This window comes from Muscardinus avellanarius (assembly GCF_963383645.1).
Source record: "Muscardinus avellanarius genome assembly, chromosome: 3".
Taxonomy (NCBI): domain Eukaryota; kingdom Metazoa; phylum Chordata; class Mammalia; order Rodentia; family Gliridae; genus Muscardinus; species Muscardinus avellanarius.
Window position 1 is genome coordinate 163,686,976 of NC_137788.1, and position 22,499 is coordinate 163,709,474.

Sequence of the window (22,499 nt, forward strand, 5' to 3'; positions counted from 1 at the left end):
TACAAAGACTGAAAAACTCCTCATATAAAAACAAAAGATCATTCTATAGAATTAGAAAAAAACAAATTACAAGGAATAAACAGAATGGTAAAGATTGTTCTGAATTAAAGAACATGTGAATGCAGGGCACAGGAAGCATTGCTCATATTTGTGAGATTAGGGCAAAAAAGTCTCAAGATTCTGAATGCTCAAAGTCTTTAAAAACTACTCTAGTGTATATTTAAGGAAACGATGTTATTTATACCTTTGTTTTTTATTTTCCAAACTTTATGTGGTTAATTCCATTAGTTTTCTATTTTATTCATTGGTATTTGTATTGGTTCAGTGTAGTCATACATCTTAATGGGGTACAAGATGGGAGAGGCATACACACACACATATCACTCATTTAGCCCTTCCCCAATCCCACCCCATTCTCTCGCCCCTCCCTTTTTAACGTTCGGCTTAGTGATTTTTATGTTTGTGAATGCACATCATGTACATTAGGGGCTGTCCCTCTTCCCCCTCCCACCCCCCTCGGTTAGGTCGCCGTATTTGCTCAACTATGGTTTCTCTTCCATCTAGAGTTCCTCCTTGAACCTTTTTCTCCCAGGATGCCACATATTAGGGAGATCATCTAATTTTTTTTTTTACTTTTTGTGACTGACTAATCTCATTTAGCATAATGTTCTCCAGTTATATCTATGTACTTTTCTCCTTTATGAACTTTTATGCCAAAATTTAGAAAAGTGACCTCTCCACGTGCGTTATTTGCTTGGTACTTCTGTTTTGCTTTTGAGGTCTCCTGTTGGACAGTGGTCCTTGCCTTTTATGGGATACTTCTTTTTTTTCACAGAAAGGATAGTGCCTCTGCATCAGAGCTGATGTTGAGAAAGCAGTTATCACCAGATGTTCTGGTACTCCACAGACTACATATAATAAAATAAACAGTGCATTACTCAGAAATCTCAGAATGCAGGTGCCCTGTAATAGGGGAAAAGGAGTCATTCTCAATGACTATATGCTCAAACATTGGGTCCCAGATGCAAAGGGGAAGGATATAGAATGAAGGTTTTCTGGGCTACAGTTTTCACTGGATGTCTGAGCCATAGGGATAAAATTTATTGAAGAGGACTTTTAATTAGTGGGTTTCCAGAGAGAGAGAGATAATGTATTCTACGTAGGAAATGGTGAATGAAAGTTGGCCACTGCCTGACATTTGCACGGTATACAGAGGATGCAGTGGGGCAATCCAGTAGTGTATCTAGTTTTCCTTTAGAGCAGTTTCCCCAAGAGGAAGTTGTATAAGAAGGATATCTGGGTCTATCCATTGAGGAAGTAGGAAGTAGCAAAATGGAAAATGTCATGGGCGTCTAACATTTCAACTTTAAAAAAATGTAGAGAGATTATCCAAGGAATAATAATTTTCAGTAATAACATTTCAATGGGAGTTATGTAATGAAAATATCTCTGCCATAGAAATTATGGGTATATAAGAGAAAATGAGGCAAGAGGAAATTAAATCTAAATTAAATAAGTTTAAAGAAAAAATGAGAACAATTATATCATATATATTTAAACAATAACACTTAGCTATAATGATTAATAATATTAGTAGCATCATTCTGAAGTTGAGGAGACACTTGCTAGGCAGATATCTTTAAAATATTTTAATATACTTTATTGGTTCATTGTAATTATACATCATATTGAAAATTTGAGTGATATATACATGCACACAGAACTTGGTGTCTTTCTCTCCAGATCGCACACCAACTACTCCCCTTTTCTGTACATGCTATTGAGGTTGGTGTTGCTAATTTCCAAAGTGTACATCACATTATTCATACTGTTTCTTCACTTATATCAATGTATTAAGTGTTTAATTTTTACTAAAAAGCTATAAATAATATTGAAAAATTATAGCTTACTTGTTTACAATTTTTTTTCATCCTGATTCATCCTTAAGAAACCTTCTGCAACCTGCCCGGATCCTCTGCAGCTGGCTTAAAACTTCACTCTTGCCCTGTCTTTGTTACCGCTCTGAGGTCAGTCATTCTGTGTTAGGACAAGAATTTTATTTGAGCATAGAAAATACTTTCTCATCCATTTAAATAAAATCTCCCCGCTTTTTAAACTTCTACATCAAAAGATTTTCAAATATCTTTCTTCTAATTATTGTTTACTATCTGCATTGTTCCCCTCTGAAATTTTTATTTTAAGCAATCCAGCCTGGCGTGGTGGGGCATGCTTGTCATCCCCGCGCTTGGGAGGCGGAGACAGAGGGTCGCGCAGGTTTACGAGAACCTGTTTCCAAATAAAAAAAAATATAAAAATAGGTCTGGGAGTGTAGCCTTGAGAAGGGCTTCCAGGAACCCCAGAACCACCAAAAACAAAAACAAACAAACAAATAAAAATCTGTTAAAAATATTCAAATTTAGACAAGACTAAACTTTTAAAATAAAATCATATATCTGAAATAACTAAGATAGTTTGTTTCTATTATTTCAGATAAGATAAAAAATAAATAAAGAAAAAATAAAAGCCCTTTTTAAAAGAAGTTGGCCTAATGTAAAAAAATAGATTCTATCTATCCTCAAAGTTCAACTTTTATTGAAGCCCTAATGAGAAGATGTGTTTTAAACCTATGCATTTGTATTTCCAATTAAGAATTATTTAAATAACAATGATGAAATACTAAAAAGTACATCATAAAAAGTACATCATATAGAATCACCTTTCCAGTTTCTTTCTGATCATTAACTTATAGAAATAAATGCTATAATAAAATAGTGTATAAGTAAATAAATAAAATGTAAATAAAAACAAAAGTTTAAATTATGTAAACATATTACTTATAAATTATAAGTATATATTCTATTTAGCTTATCCTTATTTTATTTTTTAGCAATTTTTATGTCTAGACTAATATTGAAAAATGAGGCAAAATAAACATAGACAATATTTTAAGTTATTTCCTTTAAAAAAAAAACTGAATATCAAATTGATTTTCCTGAAACACAAGGAGAAATGGAAACTGCATTGGACTTTTATTTGCACATTTTTAGGTAAAAGTTATAACTTTATTATTCTAGACATGTAACAGATGAAATATAACCTTGCCTAGATATTAATTTTAGTCAAAATATATGCTAATAATTCTGAAGATATCATTATTTTTATTGTACCCAAAATTGTCATACAAAGTAATATAAACTTACTGGTTTATAAAAAAGACAGCTGAACCTAAATTATATTTGGTAAAGATTTAAATCTTCTATTTATATGGTTAGACTTTTGTTTTTCTTTGTGGTACTGGAAGTTGAACCCAGAATCATTATTTTGCCAAGGCACACCCTCGCCCTCTTTGTTCTTTATTTTATCTTTATAGTGGCTCACTAAGCACCCGAGGGTGTTGCAAACTTTCTGAGGTTATTCTCGAACCCACATTCCTCCTGTGTCCACCTCCCAAGTACTGGGATTATTGATTGCATCACCACACCTGGCTTAAATGTTGAAATTTTTATTTGCATGCTGATGAATGGCATACACCAAATTTTTCAGTTAAATTATTTCTCTTACTGACTTGTTTTGTTTTTAAAGTCTATTTAGACCATTTGAAAAAAGGTCTCAGTCTCAAATGAGTTTATAACTTAATGCAGAGTTGTTACATTTTAGCTAGAAGAGGCCAAAATAAATTTCCGAGCAATCTTGAATTACAAAAATTATCTTATCTTAAAGGAATCAAAAAAGTTAGCAAATTGAAAATAGGCACAGAAAGGAAAATAGAAAGGCAGAGAGCTACAGTTCATTTACATATCAACCCTTTTGTTTCAGTTTAATGTTTTCATAGAGATACTCATAAGACACTTGAAGATCGAACAAAAAATCAAGATAGGAGTTCAGAACCCAAAGTAAATTAACAGGGAAAAGGCCGTGCGATATAAACACGAGCTCAGTTGCACTAAGGAGTAGAGAAGAACTCCCCCCCAAATGAGGGGAGTGGCTGAGGAAACCCCCACCCAGGCTGTGCCCCGGAATCATGGAGGTAGCTTGCCTGGGCTTGCTTGAAGTTCAAGGTGGTAGAGGTGTACATGCAATGCTCACAGGAGATGGCCTAAAAGAGGTCTCTCTTTGTACTTATGGAGATAATCCGTTCAAAACCCCAAATACACGGATCAGGGAGACTCTGCCCAAAAGAAGGAGTTTGACCAGAGTAAAGACTCCCAGGGAGGAAAGTTGAACCATGAAAGTTTCCAGCTGAAGGAGCTTGATGCCAGCACCACAGTGGTCTGCGATTGGAATGTCCACCGAAACCTTTTACACTACTCAGTGAAGCTAAGTTGAGAGGTGGAGATGGCTAGAGAGGTGGGTCGCTGGGAGTTTGACCTTGAAGACTTTCTGTTTCTGACCCTCTGTCTGCTTCATGCTGCCTCGAGCTAGCTTCTCTCGGCCGCTTTCTGACACTGTGGTGTCACTGCCGCAGAGCTAGCCAACCATGAACTGAGCTTCCGAGGATGGGATCCCAAGGACACTCTTCCTCCTCTAGTTTGTTACCTAACTAACATAATTTTTGTTTCTTTTTTGAGCTCTCCATTGTATGGCTTATTTTTCTGTCTTTACTCAGATACCACATCGACTCATCATGGGAAAGGTTCGTTTAGCAATGGAAGTTTTCCTCCAGAACATGAACCCTTAACTACTCTTCTATTCTGGAATAAAGAGATAATGTAAACAGCGTATGTTGTATCTAAAACAATATTGCCAGATGCCCCCAAAATAGACCCCCACATAGTAGACACAGAGAGGTCAGATATACTCAGAGGTGTTTATGTTTGTTTTGTCCCTTATTCTCTTAATTAAATGCAATATAGTAATTGTTTTTGTTTGATGCATTAAATTCTTATTCTGAGATTAACAAAATTCATTATTGTGAGGTATATTCATATGTTACTGATTAATTTCTGTAATATTTCTTTGTGGATTTTGTCCTCTGTATTCATTAGGCATATGGTTTTGTAATTTCATTTTCTTGTTATGTTTTTGAGTAGTTGTAGTTTCCCATCAAACTTACCTCAGAAAACGGAATAGAAAATGCTGTCTTCTCAGTGTGTTCTCATAAAAAGAGTTCATGAAGGATTGTGTTTAAGTTTTTAAAGATTTGAAATAATTTTCCGGTGAATTATCTTTACTTGAGTAGGGAAGGGACCCCTAACCCAGTGATGTGAACTGAGAAGAGGGTCCATCTCAGCTCATCCTTCACTGGATACCGTGGCATTTTCCAACATCGTACGCTTGACTCAGCAAATCTGTAAGTAATGTGTAAGGTGTGAAGGTATGGAGTAATTTGAAATATAGCAATCAATAATGAATACACCTGATTTTAAGTATATTATGATATATTGAATTGTATCCTGGAACCTAATAATGACATAATATGAAAATCTGATAAAATATGAATAAATTATGTAATTCAGTTTTAGTTCTGTAAAACCAATAGTAAAATTAACAGTAGTACTGATAATTTCTCAGGTTCCAACTATATTCTGTGGTTGCACAGATGTTAGCATTATTGAAAGGTAGATGTGCATGAAACTCTCTGTAACTTCTTTGCAAATTGCTTTAAATATAAATTTATTTCAAAATAAAATATTATTTAACACGTTTTGATTGGATATTAAATAAACAAACACAGACATAAGCGAAAACAAAAACAGCATCAAATAAAAACCTCAGCCAAGCTGCTGAAAACAGATGGGAAGGAAGAGAAAAAGAACTTGCCTTCCTTCACTATCTACTATTCCAAACATAAGTACACTGCTTCACCAAGATCGATTAAGATCTGATTCTCTCCTCCTCTTTCTACTTCCTCAAGGTTCATCCCATTATCCAATAGACATTTATAGTGTAACTAACCATTTCTTCAAAATAGTTTTGTACTTTGGGATACATGAGTGTGTGTACCAAAGATGCGTGTGCTGGATCTGGGGTTACTGTCAGTATTTCAAAGTGGCGGGCCCTTTTAATATGCAGGGCCCAGTGGTACCTGGCTGAGTCACTGAGAGCAGGAGCATCTGAAGTGCTTAATGTAGTTCTCATGGGATACAAGTTAGTTTAAGAAGAAATGAGTTGCTATAACAAGTGAGGCTGCCCTCTGAACCTCTCATTTTCCGTCTCCTCATGTGATCTCTGTAGCATGCATTCCAGTCCTGACGCCATTCTCCACGTTGTGATGTAGCCAGAAGGTCCTCACCAGAGGTCAATCAGATGGGACCACCTGGTCTTGGAAATACAGCCTCAAAACTGTGAGCTAAATATGCCTACTTTTCTACATTAAGTAGCCACCCTGAGGTTTTCCCTATACCACAAACAAAAATTATTCTTTACCTCACATATCCAAGCTATCCATAATTGTAGACATAGTTTACCAGTGTATTATTATGGAATTTTGGGAAGACATGATGGCTGAACATAATTCATGAATCAAAAATGTCACTAATAGGTAATATAAATCATAGTTTGTACTCAGGAAAATATTTTCTTGGTGTAGGGTCTTCTTTAAGTATTCAGTCAAGAATTATATATTTACCTTTGAGAAATTTCTCTTAAAAATCAAGTTCATATGTTACATACTCTCATGACTTATCTGGCATCATATATTTTGTGAAAAATCACATCGTGGGCTTATATTATCTGTATCCAATCTCAAAAGCCACACAGATATAGCATCAGAGTAGCAGAAAATTGAGTGTTAAAATTTAGAATACTACTCATTTGGCCCTTCTCCAATTTCCACCCCGTTCTCTCCTCCCTCTCTCCTTCTCATATTTGGCTTACTGATTGACTTTGGTATGTTTATTAATGTACATGATGTACTTTTGTATGTTTCTACCATCTTGTGCTCCATTAAAATGTGTGACTATGAGCCAGGCATGGTGGTGCGCTCTTGTAATTCCAGAATTTGGGAGCTGAGACAGGAGGATCACGGTTCACAGACAGACTTAGCTACTTGGTGAGGCCCTTTGCAACTCAGTGAGAACCTGTTTCAAAATAAAGGAAAAAAAAATAGGGCTGGGGATGTTGCTTGGAGGTAGAATGTCCCTGGGTTTCCTCCCCAGTACAGCAAAAAAAAAAAAAAAAAAAAAAAAAAAAAAGATGCATACCTGTAATTCTAGTAGTTGGGAGCCTGAGACAGGAGGATTGCAGGTTTGAGGCCAGCCTTAACTACTCAGTGAGGCTCTCAGCAACTTAGTGAGACCCTGTTTCCAGATAAAGTATAAAATAGGTAGAGGAGTGTAGCCCAGAGGTCGAAGGCCTCTGGGATCCATCCCTAGTACAATGACCACCTTCACAACAACAACAACAACCACAACAACAATGATATATGATTACAATGCACCAATAACATTTTTAATAAATAAAATGAAAGCATTCAGAACAGGAAAACAGTTTATAATATGAATTGGTCAAGATGAGGGTTTTGCTAATTCTAGCATTCACACATCGGGAAATGATCTTTTCCATAGCAGTTGGAGAAAACTTGGTAGGAGAAGAAACACCTCATGGAGTGATTGAAGTGATGGACACAGGCAGAAATAGGACCATGACATGTGTGCTAATTTAATGAAGATTCACCCAGCAGGGAGGGTACTCCACACACCACAACCCACACCCTGCACAGCTCCCTGTGCACAGCCACAGCCGTCTGCTGCTCACCACCAGCGCTTGTTCAGGAACCACTTCTCCTAAGCCTTCCAGGCCATGAGACTGCACACTGCCCCATGGACATCCACAGAGTCACAGCTCTTGCTTTTGCAAACCATAATCCAGGGGCACATTCTCCACACCACACTCTAGAATTGGTAAGAACATGAGCCGGTATTATTTAAAGACCTTGAGTGAGAAACACAGCTAACTCGAACCACATTTCTTACTGGTGAGATAAGAGCAGATGTTTAGGTAAAATAATTTGAAGCATTTGGAATTTCCCATCCCTCTAAGTCATAGAATGATGGCCTCACTTAAATTTGTCATCTTGAATTTAATTATCACAAGAGTTCCTTACTAGTTAAGTTGTTATTCATATCTACATTTTCTCTTCTTTTCGGTGAATATAATAATGTCTATCATAACATATACTGTCAATATTCTCACCATATAGTTCATAAAGAAATAGCAAAAAAGGCAGAATGATAGGTCATGAAGGAGACATAGTTGTTTCAGTCAGCATTTTCTCTGCTGTGACCAAAAACCTGGCCACACAACTTAGAGGAAGAAAGATTTGTCAGAGTTGTGGATACATCTGGGGTCCAGTTCATGTCAGGACTGGTTCTGTCTGCAGAGCTCAAGGATTAGTATTGGAAGGGAGAAAGAGGGAGAAGGCCAAGGGTCAGCTCTCTCATCCTGGATGTCAGAATTGGGAGGCAGAGAGAGGGAGAAGGCCAGGGGTCAGCTCTCTCATCCTGGTTGTCAGAAACCAGAGAGAACACGGACGGGAGCATAGTCCCCAAGACCACACCCCCAGAGAATCCCCATCTCCAGCAATGCCCCACTTCCCTAGGTTACCATCCAATAAAGCCACCAAAACGGATTTATCCACTGATGACATTACCACCTGCATGAGCTAATGATATCAGCTCTTAACATCAATACCTGAGTTCTTCCAGTGGACATTCTATATGAAACCAGAGCAATAGGACATGAATGCGCAGTGATTCCTCCCAAAGTGGTGTTGTGGTTGGTGAGCTCTTTGGCTCAGAGGATGGAATGGGATACCTCCCAGTCCATCTCCTGCATGAAATAAGCTTTGGGATTAGTTTCCAACATTGAAAGTTAAATAAATAAATAAATAAATAAATAAATAAATAAATAGCAATAGACACAAAACGGTACTAACACATAGTTGGAGGTACAAAGGACATAGCACGAAGCACCAGATCCCTACAGGTGACTCTTTGATAAAACTGAACATAAGATGTCACACAACCTTCTACGCCTGTAACCATATTTTACAAAAGCCTGCTATTCGCCACAATTCTAAGAAGGATACCACTGTGAATATTCCAGAGTTGTATTAAATCAGGCAAGGGCCCAGCACATTCAAATCGTGTTTTGCCTTTCTTGATAGATTCTAATGGACCATGGATTGTATATTGACATCTAGATTTTCTGCCGTTCTTTATTGATAATGTAGTTTCTTCACTGGAAAGTTTTCTTTAAAATATCTTTAATAAAACAGAGATTTATTTTTGAAAACAGGACACATTGAAGAATCTAAGCCATTAATGTACTCATGAGTTATGTGGCCAGAGACAATAAGTCACATCATCAAATTAAAAAAGTAATAAATAAATACAATACAATATATTTAAGAAAATGTATATATTTAATTTGGTACCACATGATATGTAAATTCATAGATATATCATGTTATGTGTAAATCAGGTTAAACATATATATCTCCTCAAATATTTATAATTTCTTCCTTGCTTTTATGAGCCTATTTTATTTATTTAATGCCCTATTGGTGAATTGTAATCATAATGAGATAAAGAATGATAGTAGTATACATGCACAAAGATCTTGAAGAATCCCCCTCAGATCTTTCTTCTGCCTCACTTTCCCCGCACACGTTATTGATGTTGGAACTGTTAGTTTCATATATGTACATAATATTATTTCACTCGTTACCGTTTATCATTTCTTTATGGTGAATACGTTCAGAATCCTTTCTTCTAGCTTTTTATAATATATAATATAAATCCCTCTTTGCATTTATTCAGTTATACACCATACTAGAACTTTTTTCTGTTATCATATAACTATAACTTGGTACCACTCATCAATGTTTCTCTAGGTCTCCCTCCGTGCTGCTGTTCGCAGCCTCTGGAAATTACCATTACACATTCATATTCAATTATATAAACATGTAGGATTTCCTAGATGGGTGCGATAATGTGCTCCTTGTGTTTCTGAGCCTGGCTAGTCTTGCTTAAAAAAGTGGATACTTCCATCCCTGTCACACATGATAAGACTTTTTTTATAAGTGAATATTATTCTACAGTGAGGATTTACCTCATTTTTCATTCATTCATCAGTCAGTGGACACTTAGATTATTTTCATTTCTTGGGTACTGTGAGTGGTGTTTCAGTAAACATGTCTCTTTAATGTAATTATTTTATTTCCATTGGATATATTTCTTGGAGTGTGATTATGTATCATTTAGTAGTGCAATTTTTAAATTTTTGAAGAACCCCCATTCTGTTTAATCTACTGGATGATATAACTTCCATCTCCTTCAACACCGTCAAGGAGTCCCTTTTCTGTACACCTTCTCAGCACTTACCGTGCTTTGCCACTTCTGTGATTTTACTGGGGTGAGGCGATATCTCATTTTGTTCTTGATTTGCACTTTCCAAATGATTCTTGGTATTGAGTGATTGTATATGCCTGTTTCCCATGTGTACATCGAGTTAGTCTATTTTTCATTTTTTATCTGGGCTTTGTATTATACATCCTGATGAGGTTCAGAGTGTTAGAAACAAACGTGTACACAGCACCTGCTGTGCTTCCCTCTAGATCCCGCCCCATTTCCCTTCATGTAACACAGAATCTGACATTGATCACTTCATACATACATACCACGATTGGGGCTGTCTCCTTCGTTCAGTCTTCTGCTCACCTCCCCGTTCTCCCTTCTGTTTCTCTGCTAGTATCTCCTATCATTTACCTCTAGTAGCTTTTCTTTCATGATTCTTTTCAGCTTCTACATATGAGTTAAAATACATGGCTCTTTACTTTCTGAGACTGTATAATTTTATTAGAATAATATTTACCTCATCCATTTTCTTACTAAGAATTCACAGGACATAGTATTTGTTAAATAATTTTATTGTTGCAATGTAATCACACTTAATAATGAAGTTCAGAGTAATAGAAACGTGTGAGCACACATCACGTGGCAAGCCTCCTCCCTGCTCCCACCACGCTCCCTCACACTCCTTGTGCACAATACTGAGATGTGCGAAGATTTTGCATGTGTACATCGTGTCCATTGAAGTATTTACTTTCTTGAACCTCCCTTCCCCCACCTTCTTCCCTTCTTTAGACTCTCTCCATAAATCCATTAGGGTTATTCCCTCTTTATAGAGAGGCTTATTTTTATCGCAGTTTATCCCTTGCTTCTACATATTAGGCAAAACATCTGACTTTTGACTGTTTTCTGACTGACTTATCTCAGCTTAGTATTCCCTAGTCCCATCCATTTTCCTCAATATGACTTAATTTTGTTCTTAGTTAAGGCTGAATGGGATTCCATTGTGTATATATCTCACGATTTTGCAATTCATCTCTTGACAGGAACCTAGGCTGGTTCCATAATCAGGCTATTGTGAATTGTGCCGCTATAAACATAGATATGCATGCATTAGTATACAAGTCTGGTTTCAGTGTCTTTTGGTACATACTCAGAAGTGGTATAAGTGGGTCATATAGTAGGTCCATTGCCATTCTTCTGAGAACCTCCACATTGATAAATAATGCAGCTGTACTCATTTTTAATCACACAATGTATCAGAGTCCCTATTTCCACATATTCTCACCAGCATTTATTATTGTTTTCTTTGGATGATAACCATTTTAATTGTGACTAGGTGAAATTTCAGTATAGTTTTCATTTGCATATCTCTGATTGCTAATGATGTAGAACTTTTTAATATATTTATTGGCCATTTGTATTTATTCTCTTGTGAAGTGCCTAATTAGTTCACATTTCCATTTTTTAAATTGGGAATTTTTTTTATCAGTTTCTTAGGTACTATGTATGTTATAGATATTTGGTTTGAGTTTTATTCCATTTTTTAGGATTCCTATTTTCAAATTATCCCAGATCTCTTGGTTGTTTTGGTCATGTTGTCAAATAGACTCTATATTTTTGCTGCAGGTTTATTTTTTTAATGAGCAGTCGTCTAAAAGTGAAACTATTTTCCATGTGTTCTAATCTGCTGCGGATGGTTTCTATTTATGCTTTTATTTTATTTATTGTATTCTTCCTTTCCTTCAGAGCTTCATTTTTAATCTTGTTCAAAATATCACTGTCTTTATTAATATGACCCTTCATATCTTTTACACTTTCTTTTCTTTTCTTTTTCTTTTTTTTTTTTTGGTGGTACTGGGGTTCCTGGAAGCCCTTCTTCCCCCGGGCTACACTCCCAGACCTATTTTTATTTTTTTTTGGAAACAGGGTCTCCAGCACGGCTGGCTTATGCCAGCACGGCTGGCTTCCAACCTGTGCGATCCTCCTGTCTCCGCCTCCCAAGCGCAAGGATTACAAGCGTGCCCACCACGCCCGGCTCTCTAATCTCTTTTCTAAAGCCTCGCCTCATAACTATAAAGTTCTGAATTCTTCTGGGTGATTTCTGTTGTTGTACAATCAGTGGGAACTTATTGCTTCCTTTCTGGTCTTCATTCTTATGTTTACAGGATCCTTAAATTTGTTTGACTCTGATTCTCTCTGTATATGGGGTTCCTATTTCCAGTTAGATATAGTTTCTATATCTAATTAAAGTTGCAATGCAGGGGATGAGACAAGCACCCCAAGTTATGAGCAAGAGTTGCTTTATTCTCTGCTCCCAGGTGAGGTTCACCGGTCCAAAGGTGGGGCCAGTAAAGCACATCCAGGTTTGGTGGGGTGAAAGTTGCTACGAGGCTATTTTCTGAGGGTTGGGGTGGAGAGTGGGGAGCTAGGGGCTTTCTGAGCAGGTAGGTTGTTATTTCTTTAGCAGTGTTCTGTATTAGAAGTTCTGTATTTAGAAGTTCCTGGAACTGTGTGACACCTGTTTCAAGAACTGGGTGACATAGGTGTTTGCAGTTGTACGCATCAGCCAGGGAAGTTAGGCCAATGTTGTTTAACTGCAGTTACATGCATCAGCCAAATGGGACTTTCAGGGGTGGGGTACTGCCAACATCCTGCTCCAACCTAGCCTTTCGTTGATAGTGGTACTGAAATCTCACAAAGTACTTCCTGCTGGCAGGGGGTGGAGTAGGGGGTATAGGTCAGGACTAGGCAGACAGCTGTCTCTGGTCAGTTATATGGCTGTAGCAGGAGTTGGTTAATGGTCACTTAAGATATCTCTATAACTAGGAGCAGATGAATCTTAAGAGGCAAGGGGCTGTTCCTCTTGGGAGTTGAGAGATGCAGTCGTGGACTCCAGGGCAAGCTGGAGTTGATCTTTAACGTCCTAAGCTGAGAGTAGACTGTGGCCAAGTGCTAGGAGCTGTGTTGCAGGCACTGTGAGTATCTTTAGAGGTCCTGTGCATTTGGGAGGAGGATGTATCGGCCTTGGGTCTGCAGAGAATATTCTCATTTACAGAGTGGGTAGTGAGGGCTTTTTTTTTTTTTATTTGCTAACTAGTCAGGTTGATTGTGTCTGGTCCAAAGAGTAGGATGAGGAGGAAAACAAGTAAAGGAGTTAGAAATGGCAGGAGCCATGCTATCCAGGTGAATTTATACCCAAACACTTTATTTGATTGACGAGTATTGGCCAGTTGTATTACATATTATATATTAAACTGTTTATGCTTTTGAATCATTGGTAATATTAAAACAATACACCCCAGGAAATTCCTGGCATCCCAAATGGTGAAGAGCAGGTTATCAATTGTTGCCCTATTTTATGTGTTATGGGAAATATGGACAAATGATGAAGCGTGACGGGCAGAGAAAGCAAGGCAGAGTGAAAAGGAAGTGAATTTGGATGGGGGTGCGGAGGGACACAGGTGTAACAAGGTTAATCATCATCATCTGGAGCTGGAGGGATGAAAGAGTCTGGCTATATTGGTTCACAGTCATTTATGGTGGTTCGGTTAGCATCTACATAAAAAATCTGCTACATTAATCCAAATATCTCACCATAATGGTTTTGTCATAAGCCATTACTTTGTGCCATCTATTTGTTAGCATTTTTAGTTGGGGTACAGGTAGCCAATGTACTTGCAACAGGCCACAAGTCATTATATGTTAATGCCGAGAAGCTTTTATGGCACAAATCTTGAAAAAGATCCAGCCTGTAATTTTTTACTTAGTTCAAACATGTTTTTTTTTTCTATATGATTTTTAACAGTACTCAGATCTTCTAGGAGTTTACAGAAATAGGAATTTCCACTTTTTGGTAAAAGTCTGATGGTCCTGTACCTGTAAAATTTCAAGAACAACAGGTTTAATTTTAGAACATCTTATAAAGTCTTAAGTTGAGGAAAGTTTTGGGAACTGACATCTTATTTTTTTGTGGGTCTAAAAGTAGAAGTTTTATATAAATGTCTTTAGTAGTGCATTTGCCTCTGGTATATACTGTTTTTTAATTCAAATCAAAGCTGGGCAAACATGTGTTTAATAATTCTGCTGTTAAGGCAAGTCAGAGATCCTCAGGGTTATCATACGGACTTGGTGAGGCTTCACCTCTACTAATTGTGCCATCTTTCAGGACAGGTCTTGCCCTGGTATTGCTGACCACTTGGCTTCACTTGAAGCACAGAGGACATTTTCCTCTCTGATGATCTGTCCTTTGCAGAGTATGTATTGGTGGCTCTATCTCTAGGGTCTCCATCATCTCGCTTTTTAGGGGTTTGGGTGAATTTTTAGAACTTGCAAAGCCTTTAGAAGTCCTATCATTTATTCCCTGGTTGTATTTGACCTTCAAGGACTAGGGCCAAAATATTGGTGGTTTGATTGTTTCATAAGTCTCAGCTTAAAGACCCAGAAAGTCAGTTTCACCACGTATTTTAAGCTGCCTTGCAGTTGATGGAATAGTTATATAGCTCTTTTGGGAAACACAAAGCAGAATTACCAGGAAAGACAATGTCATAGTGTAATTAAGCCTGTGCATTTTGGGAACACAAATATTAAAACGTTATGGTCCATAGATATACAGGTTTTGTAAAACTTTACCCAAAGGCAGGCCAGTGTGGTAGGAAGGATCATCACAGCAATGCATATTTCCAGTGGCAAAGAAAAACCTTTAAAAGCAATGAACATTGTATTTGGAAATATCCATGAGCTCTAAAAAAGAGAAAATGGCAATGATTTCTGTAATAAAAGCTCTATTTTGCTGTAAACTTGTATAGAGGCCTGCATAAGAAAAAACATCTCTGCAGCTTATCCTTTTAGGTGTGTTGAGTCTCTAACTGGGAACAGAACACAGGCTGCCAGATGGCATGCTCAGAACTTAGAGGACATGACAGTGGGAGTGACTTTTACAAAGAGATGGCTGTGAACAAAGTAGAAAAGAACCTATAGAAGGACTCCTGCCTTTTGCCTGTCTGGAAAATAAAGTTATCCAAATACTGTACCATAGAAAACAAAGGCATTTTGATCTAAGTTTCCCTATTAGTGCCAAAGTAGAATGGTGTTTTAAGAGACATGGCAACGGGGACTTGGGGTATCTCTGAGGTTTTGGAACCCATATGTTGGTAAGCAAGGTGCAAGAGGGACAAGCATGACATTTTGGGGGGGTCCCAGAGCCATAGGGAAGTTCAGGACCAGAGGGTGTATCCCAAGGCCAGGGCGGTGTGGGGCTTGGGCATCTTGGATATGATAAAAGGTGGTGGAGGCAGAGAAGCAGGAGTTGTGGGACTTGGCAGGAGGAGCCATAGGAGGCTGGATGCAGCAGGGCTGCAAGAGCAGAAGGAGGGGCAACAGGAGGCATGGGGAGGGGTGCACCCGCTGAGATGGACAGGCTCTGAAGCTGACACCCAGAGGGAAGGTGGAAACAAGAGAGGGTGCCCTGTCTGTAATGTGGATTGAGCTTGTATAGATTGTTAACAAGAGCAAGTTTTCATACTGAGCCTTTTCTCTGTCTCTAAGCTGTCAAAGCAGCCAGGGTTGATCTTGGTCAGCTAAAAGTTGGCTTTTAGCCCAGCTAAACACTGAATTTTAGTTAAAAGACAGACCTCTACACTCAGAAAAAGAATTATACAGACTCATAATGGTTTAGACTAAAGTTAAAAGATGGAAAAGCAAGCAATATTAACCCAGTATTAATTACTAATTACACAAAATAATTATAGCCCCAAATCTTCATATATATATATTTTGGTGGTGGTACTGGGGTTCCTGCAAGCCCTTCTACCTCCGGGATACACTCCCAGACCTATTTAATACTTTTTTATTTTTGAAAACAGGGTCTCTTAAGCCAGCTTCGAACCTGCAAAATCCTCCTGTCTCTGCCTCCCAAGCGTGGGGATTACAAGCGTGCGCCACCACACCCTGCTCCAAATCTCCATATTTAAAAAAACTATTTTCCTGTGTCTTTTTTGTTATCAAACACATTTTAATTTCATACATAACTTCTAGCAGACAGAAATATAGAAAGGCTGAGAACGCACCAAGGACACAAGTGGTCAGTACATGGCTTAAACTTCAAAGGCAGTATATTCCATATAGCCCCTGACCTTGTTCACCATGTAACCCATTTTGATCAGTGATCTAACAGAAAAGGCTTACACAACAGAGATAACTGGTGGGCCTGCACCTGCTTCTGGTGGGAGAAGACTACTGGCTAAGAAGGATGGGAGAAAGAGTAAAATAAATTCTTATTAAAAATGTTAAATATAGCCGGGCGTGGTGGGATTATATTGTAATCCCCACGCTTGGGAGGCAGAGACAGGAGGATCGCACAGGTTTGAAGTCAGCAGCTCTGGTTTAAGAGACCCTGTTTCCAAAAATAAAAAAGTATAAAATAGGTCTGGGAGTGTAGCCTGAAGGTAGAAGCGCTTCCAGGAACCCCAGTACCACCAAAAAACAAAATGTTAAATGTTAAAATACCTCAGTATACTCCTTTCAAGGCACTCTACTGCAGCTTTCTCACACAGTGCTTTGATTCTTTTGTCCTTTCTTTATACCTTTGTAATAATAAAACTTTGCTTATGGGTATAGCAGTGCAGTGCTATTTTTCTAAACTAGCTAAGAACAAGCACCCATGGCAATATTTTAAATGGAGTGGAGAGAGGGTGCACACATTCACAGGTGGCCCCACTGGCATCAGGACTGGAGCAGGAAAGTTAGCAGGCACCCCAAAAGGGAGTGAACCTGGGAGCCAAAGCACCCTGGCAGGGAGAATTCATGAGGCAGTGTTCTTAAGTGCAACGCAATGGGGGTGTGACGTCTAGCCCCCACTGGTGTCAAGGTATCCCAGACCTGTGGGTTCCCAAGGGATGCTGGGAGTGGGGGTCCTGGGTTCGGTTTGGAGGAGGAGAGGAGTGGTAGCAGTATGGAGGCTGAAGGACATTGAGAAAGCTGCAGAACAGGCCTGAGTTTGGAGAAAAGTTTCTTTCACAGCAACGGGACAGGGCAGGAGGGCATAACCAGGAAGGAGTGGGTGAGATGCCTCTTATCTAGATGGCAGGAAAGTGGCTCAGTGGTTAAAGGGCAGGTGGGTTTGCCATCAATACCTATAACTGAGAAACAGGCCCTGGGAAAAAGGTCAGGGCGGGGTAGGAAGCTTCTGTGTCAATCAAGAAGAAAGTGGGCTTACCCACTACCTTGATCATTACCTTGGGCTCAACAAGGGTGATGGAGGCGAGTCTTGGCTCTGTCAGTCTTTGGCCAAACCCAACATTGCCAGCAGTGAGGCCTGATCTGGAAGGGTGGTCCCCCATGCTGAGATGCAGGCGGCCCACCACTTTTCTAGGGGCAGTCACTCTTCAAGGTGCAGCCGGAGCTCAGGGTTGAGGGCATCATCTTGCCCAGCGACCTTCCTCACAGCACTTGAAGCAGCTTCCAGGTGGCAGTCATCTGGTCGTTGTGACCCCACTGCATGCAGGCTCCCGCAGTGCTGCAAACAAGGCTTGAGTCTGCAGATTTGCCTTCTGTCTGAGACAGGCCTCTCATCCAGATTCTGCCTGCTCCTCTTGGGTGATAAAATCTTAAATGCCACATTCACCAGGTCTCAAATTGGGGTCTGAGGGCCATCCTCAGCCTTTTAAAAAATTTTCCCAGATGTCCAGGGCTTACTGTGTAGGACAGCAGCCCTGGCCAGAGACTCAGATTAGGATGAGGTCCTCTGTCAGCTGGTTAAGCAAGACTATAGGGTTTTCATCTGGGACCTGAGTGATTTCCTTCAATTTGTTAAAGTTAACAGCTTTGTGAGAGACCACCTCTCACAAATCTGAGAAAGAAAGCAGATTTCCTTAATGAAAGGGCTGAGGTTAGAGGAGAAGAAAGAACCAAGTCATTAAGTGAACCTGGACCACCCCTGGGTGCCAGTGACCTCAGGAAGGGGGCAGAGAAAGAAGGGGTCCTGAGAGCGGGTATGTTTGCTGACCAGAGAGGGCACTGGAGGAGAAGGGGCTTCTGTGTCAGCAGCCAAAGAAGCAGAAGGTGATGGCTTTGGGGACAGGTCGCTGAAAGGCAGATAAAGAGGCTGGGCTGTAGAACAGGAGGGGCAGGGAGGGGGATGGGAGTGCAGAGGGAAAAGGCCTATATGTAGGGGACCTCAGAACATGTATTTATTGGCTTGCTTACAAAAATATTGAGGTCAGTGGGTACATCAAATTCAAAAGTCCCATTTTTAGGCCATTGTGACCCATTGTCTAATTGAAAGAAGGCATCCCAAGGGGAATTTTGGATCTGCTTAGAATTTATATTCCCCATGTCTGATCCTCGGGGTCTGTAGTCAAAAGCAAAGGACCAGCATCCCAGTGGTTTGACCAGGCCTATGTACAGAGAACCTGAGGGCGGAGGAGACGCCTCCCCAACCAGCCTAGGTCTGGAGCCTTGCAGTGGAGACCGTCTCTGATGTGGCTGTGGTTTGCGGACATAGAGGCCAGGAACGGCTGCCGATAATAGATATGAGTAGGGACTTACCACTGCTGTTACAGAGCTGGGGAAAAAGAGGTCCAAGGGTCCTGGGTTGCAAGGAAGGAGAGGAGGGCACCCAGGGTGTCCGGGATGGAAAGGTGTGGCACTTACTCCTCCTGGGTTTCAGCACCAAGGTGAAGTTGCAATGCAGGCATGAGACAAGCAGGCCAAGTGAAAAGCAGGAGGCGCATTGTCCTACACGCCTGGGCAAGGTTTACTGGTCCAAAGGTGGGCCAGTGAAGTGCATACCTGTGTCGGGAGGTTGAAAAAAATATTGTAGTATTGGGAATGGATCCCAGGGGCTTTTCTACCTCTGGACTATACTTCCAAATCTATTTTAGACTTTTTTTGGAAACAGGGTCTCACTAAGTTGCTGAGAGCCTCACTCAAGTAGCTGAGGCTGGTTTTTAACCTGCAGGATCCTCCCGTCTCAGCCTCCTAAGCACTGGGATTACAAGCGTGCGCCACCATGCCCAGCTATGTTGAAACTTTTAATGGGGCTGTTTTCTGAGGGTAGACGAAAGGGAGAAGTTATGGGCTTTTGGGACAGGTAGGTTGTTGTTTCTTGAGCAGTAGTCCTTATCGAAGTTCTTGGAACTGTCAGGAACTGGCTGAAAGAGGTCTTTGCAGTTGTGCACATCAGCCAGGGAAGTTAGGCCACTGTTGTTTAACTGCAGTTACATAATCAGCCAGCTGGAACTTTCAGGTGTGAGGGTCTGCCAATGCCCCTGCTCCAGGCTAACACTCATCACTTTCCCTTTATGATGTACCTTGTTCTAGCAGCAAATGTTTACCTCAAGGTATACCTTAACAGGAACTGGTGTAGATAGACACAGACTGTCTGCCAACCTTTCTCCACACAAAGCCCAGAAAAAGTCAGCTAGAGGTTGTAGCATTCTGAGCTTGTCATGATGTCTGGCTAGCTTTCACTCCCCAGATCTCTCTCCTATCACTTCACTCCTGTGGTCCCTGGGGCCGTCTTATACCTTGTGCTGTTGCCGAGGTCGCAGGATATTCTGTATTCCACAGTGCTCTCTGTTCTGCCTTTTATTATCCCAGTGAGACACTCTGCTGTCCTTTTTTTTTTCTTGGTGGTACTGGGGTTCCTGGAAGCCCTTCTACCTCCGGGCTACACTCCCAGACCTATTTTTACATTTTTATTTGGAAATAGGGTCTCCTAAGCCAGCGCGTGCGGCTGGCTTCAAACCTGCAAGATCCTCCTGTCTCTGCCTCCCAAGCGTGGGGATTACAAGCGTGCGCCACCACACCCGGCTTCTGTTGTTCTTCTAATGGTGGTCTCTTGAATGCCTGCAGGCTCCTTGCTTCAGGGGCCCTGACAGCACCTACCTATGCTTTATAGTTCATATTTCATCCCTGCTGGTCTGTCTCCACTCTGCTAGGAACAGTGTTGCAGTGTCTCTAATTATCTGTGTTGGCCTCACATACTGCACTCCAAAGTCAGCTTTTCAGACGATCACGATACTTACCACTCAGAGAGAATGCAGCTGCATATCTTTGTCATACATAATCCCCCCAACACACACACACACATACACACACACACACACACACACACACACACACACACACAATTATCTGCCAGCAGTCTGCAAGCACTGCCTTGCAGCTTCTCCAGGACTCTGTCAACCCACCACAATGACCACATTAGTAGATTGCAGGAGGTAATGCCCAAGGACCCACCTTTCACCTGCTCCTAGGGCATAATTTCAGTGATACAGGTAATGAGGCCTCTCTGTCAAATGCATATCGCCCTGAGAGACCTCAGCTGCAATCTGTGTCCTGCATGTCTTTAAACTTTTGTGGGTGGCGGGAGGGGAAGCACCCTCTGTTGGTTGGAATCACATTAGTGTCCAGAAACCCCCCCAGCAACTCAGAAGGGTTTGTATTTTTCACTGTTTTGTCATCCTGAGATACCACACCTGAAGTACACAGGCCTCGGTTTCTGGGTGGCCTGAGGGATTGGGGTAGACTGCTCTGTCTGCCTGCCGTCCCTGGTACTGCCAGGTGCTGTCAGCAAATTTTTATTCTTACTGTGTCTGTATGCATCTTCTGAAAACTCCCAGAGTCCGTGAGTTTATTAGTTTCTATGGAGTTCTCCGATCTCCTCCTCTAGCGGCACAATCATCCATTGAATTGACTTTAAACTCAAAACCACCACAAGGTATGTTGGTGCCTCTCAGGATTCTGTAGTGAGGGTCTGCATTCCGTAGATTCCAATTCCAGTGAGTTTTGCTATGGGCACCGTGATAACTCCTCGGGCATCCTGGCTGAGTGATCTAGATTTTTTTTTTTTTTTTGTGGTACTGGGGTTCCTGGATGCCCTTCTATCTCCGGACTACACTCCCAGACCTATTTTTACATTTTTATTTGGAAACAGGGTCTCATAAGCCAGCGCGCACGGCTGGCTTCGAACCTGCGCGATCCTCCTGTCTCTGCCTCCCAAGCGCGGGGATGACAAGCGTGCGCCACCACGCCCGGCCCATGATCTAGAATTTTACACAGAGTAGATTGCACTTTTTTTTTTTTTTTTTTTTTTTTTGGTACTGGGGTTCCTGGAAGCCCTTCTACCTCTGGGCTACACTCCCAGACCTATTTTTATATTTTTTTAAATTTGGAAACAGGGTCTCATAAGCCAGCGCGCGCGGCTGGCTTCGAACCTGCGTGATCCTCCTGTCTCTGCCTCCCAAGCGCGGGGATTACAAGCGTGCGCCACCACGCCCGGCTAGATTGCACTTTTCACTGGGTTGGTGCTCTGTACCCACTGGTTTGATAACATTCAGTTTTTTCTTTTTTTGTATGTGGTACTGTGGATGGAAACCAGGGGCATTATATGTCTGAGCTACATTCCCAGACTTTATTTATTTATTCATTTATTTATTTATTTATTTTCTTACTTACTTATTTATTATTTTTTGGTGGTACTGGGGTTCCTGGAAACCCTTCTACCTCGGGCTACACTCGCAGACCTATTTTATATTTTTATTTTGAAACAGGGCCTCTTAAGTCAGAGGGGCTGGCTTCGGACCTGTGCGATCCTCCTGTCTTTGCCTCCCAAGCACGAAGATTACAAGTGCACCCCCACGCCCGGCCTTAGTTTTTTCTTTATTAGTTTGTTTGTAATCTTCTCATGGGACTAGAGAAGCACCTTCTCTATTCTGCAATGCTCAGAGCTCGTGAGGGATGCTGTTTTCTTGTCCCCTCGATTTTCCCTTTTCTCTTTGCCCATTTTAAATGAGGTTATTTGCCTTTTGCTATTTAATTTTTTAAATTTCTTATATATTCTATAATTTAACCCTTTGTCAGATTTATAGTTTGCAAATGCCTTTTTTTTTATCATTTTCTCATTATTTTTACACTAAAAAAACCTAGATGGGGAAACCAGTTAATTTGGCCGTATTAGTCAAGTGATACCTGGAGGTATATCACAGCAAAACCTATTAAATAACAGAAACAGTGTTGTACTTACAGATGCTAGAGGAAGTGTGCAGAATTCTCCCCAGGGCCAATGGGAAGGCGGGGCGTTCTCCTGGATGCAGATTATCACATGGGCCTGGGAGAAGGGACAGTGGCCTGATGCTTTTTATCAGATTGCGGATTATTGGCAAAGCAGATTTCTAATGAGTATTTCTAAATTACGGGTGTTGA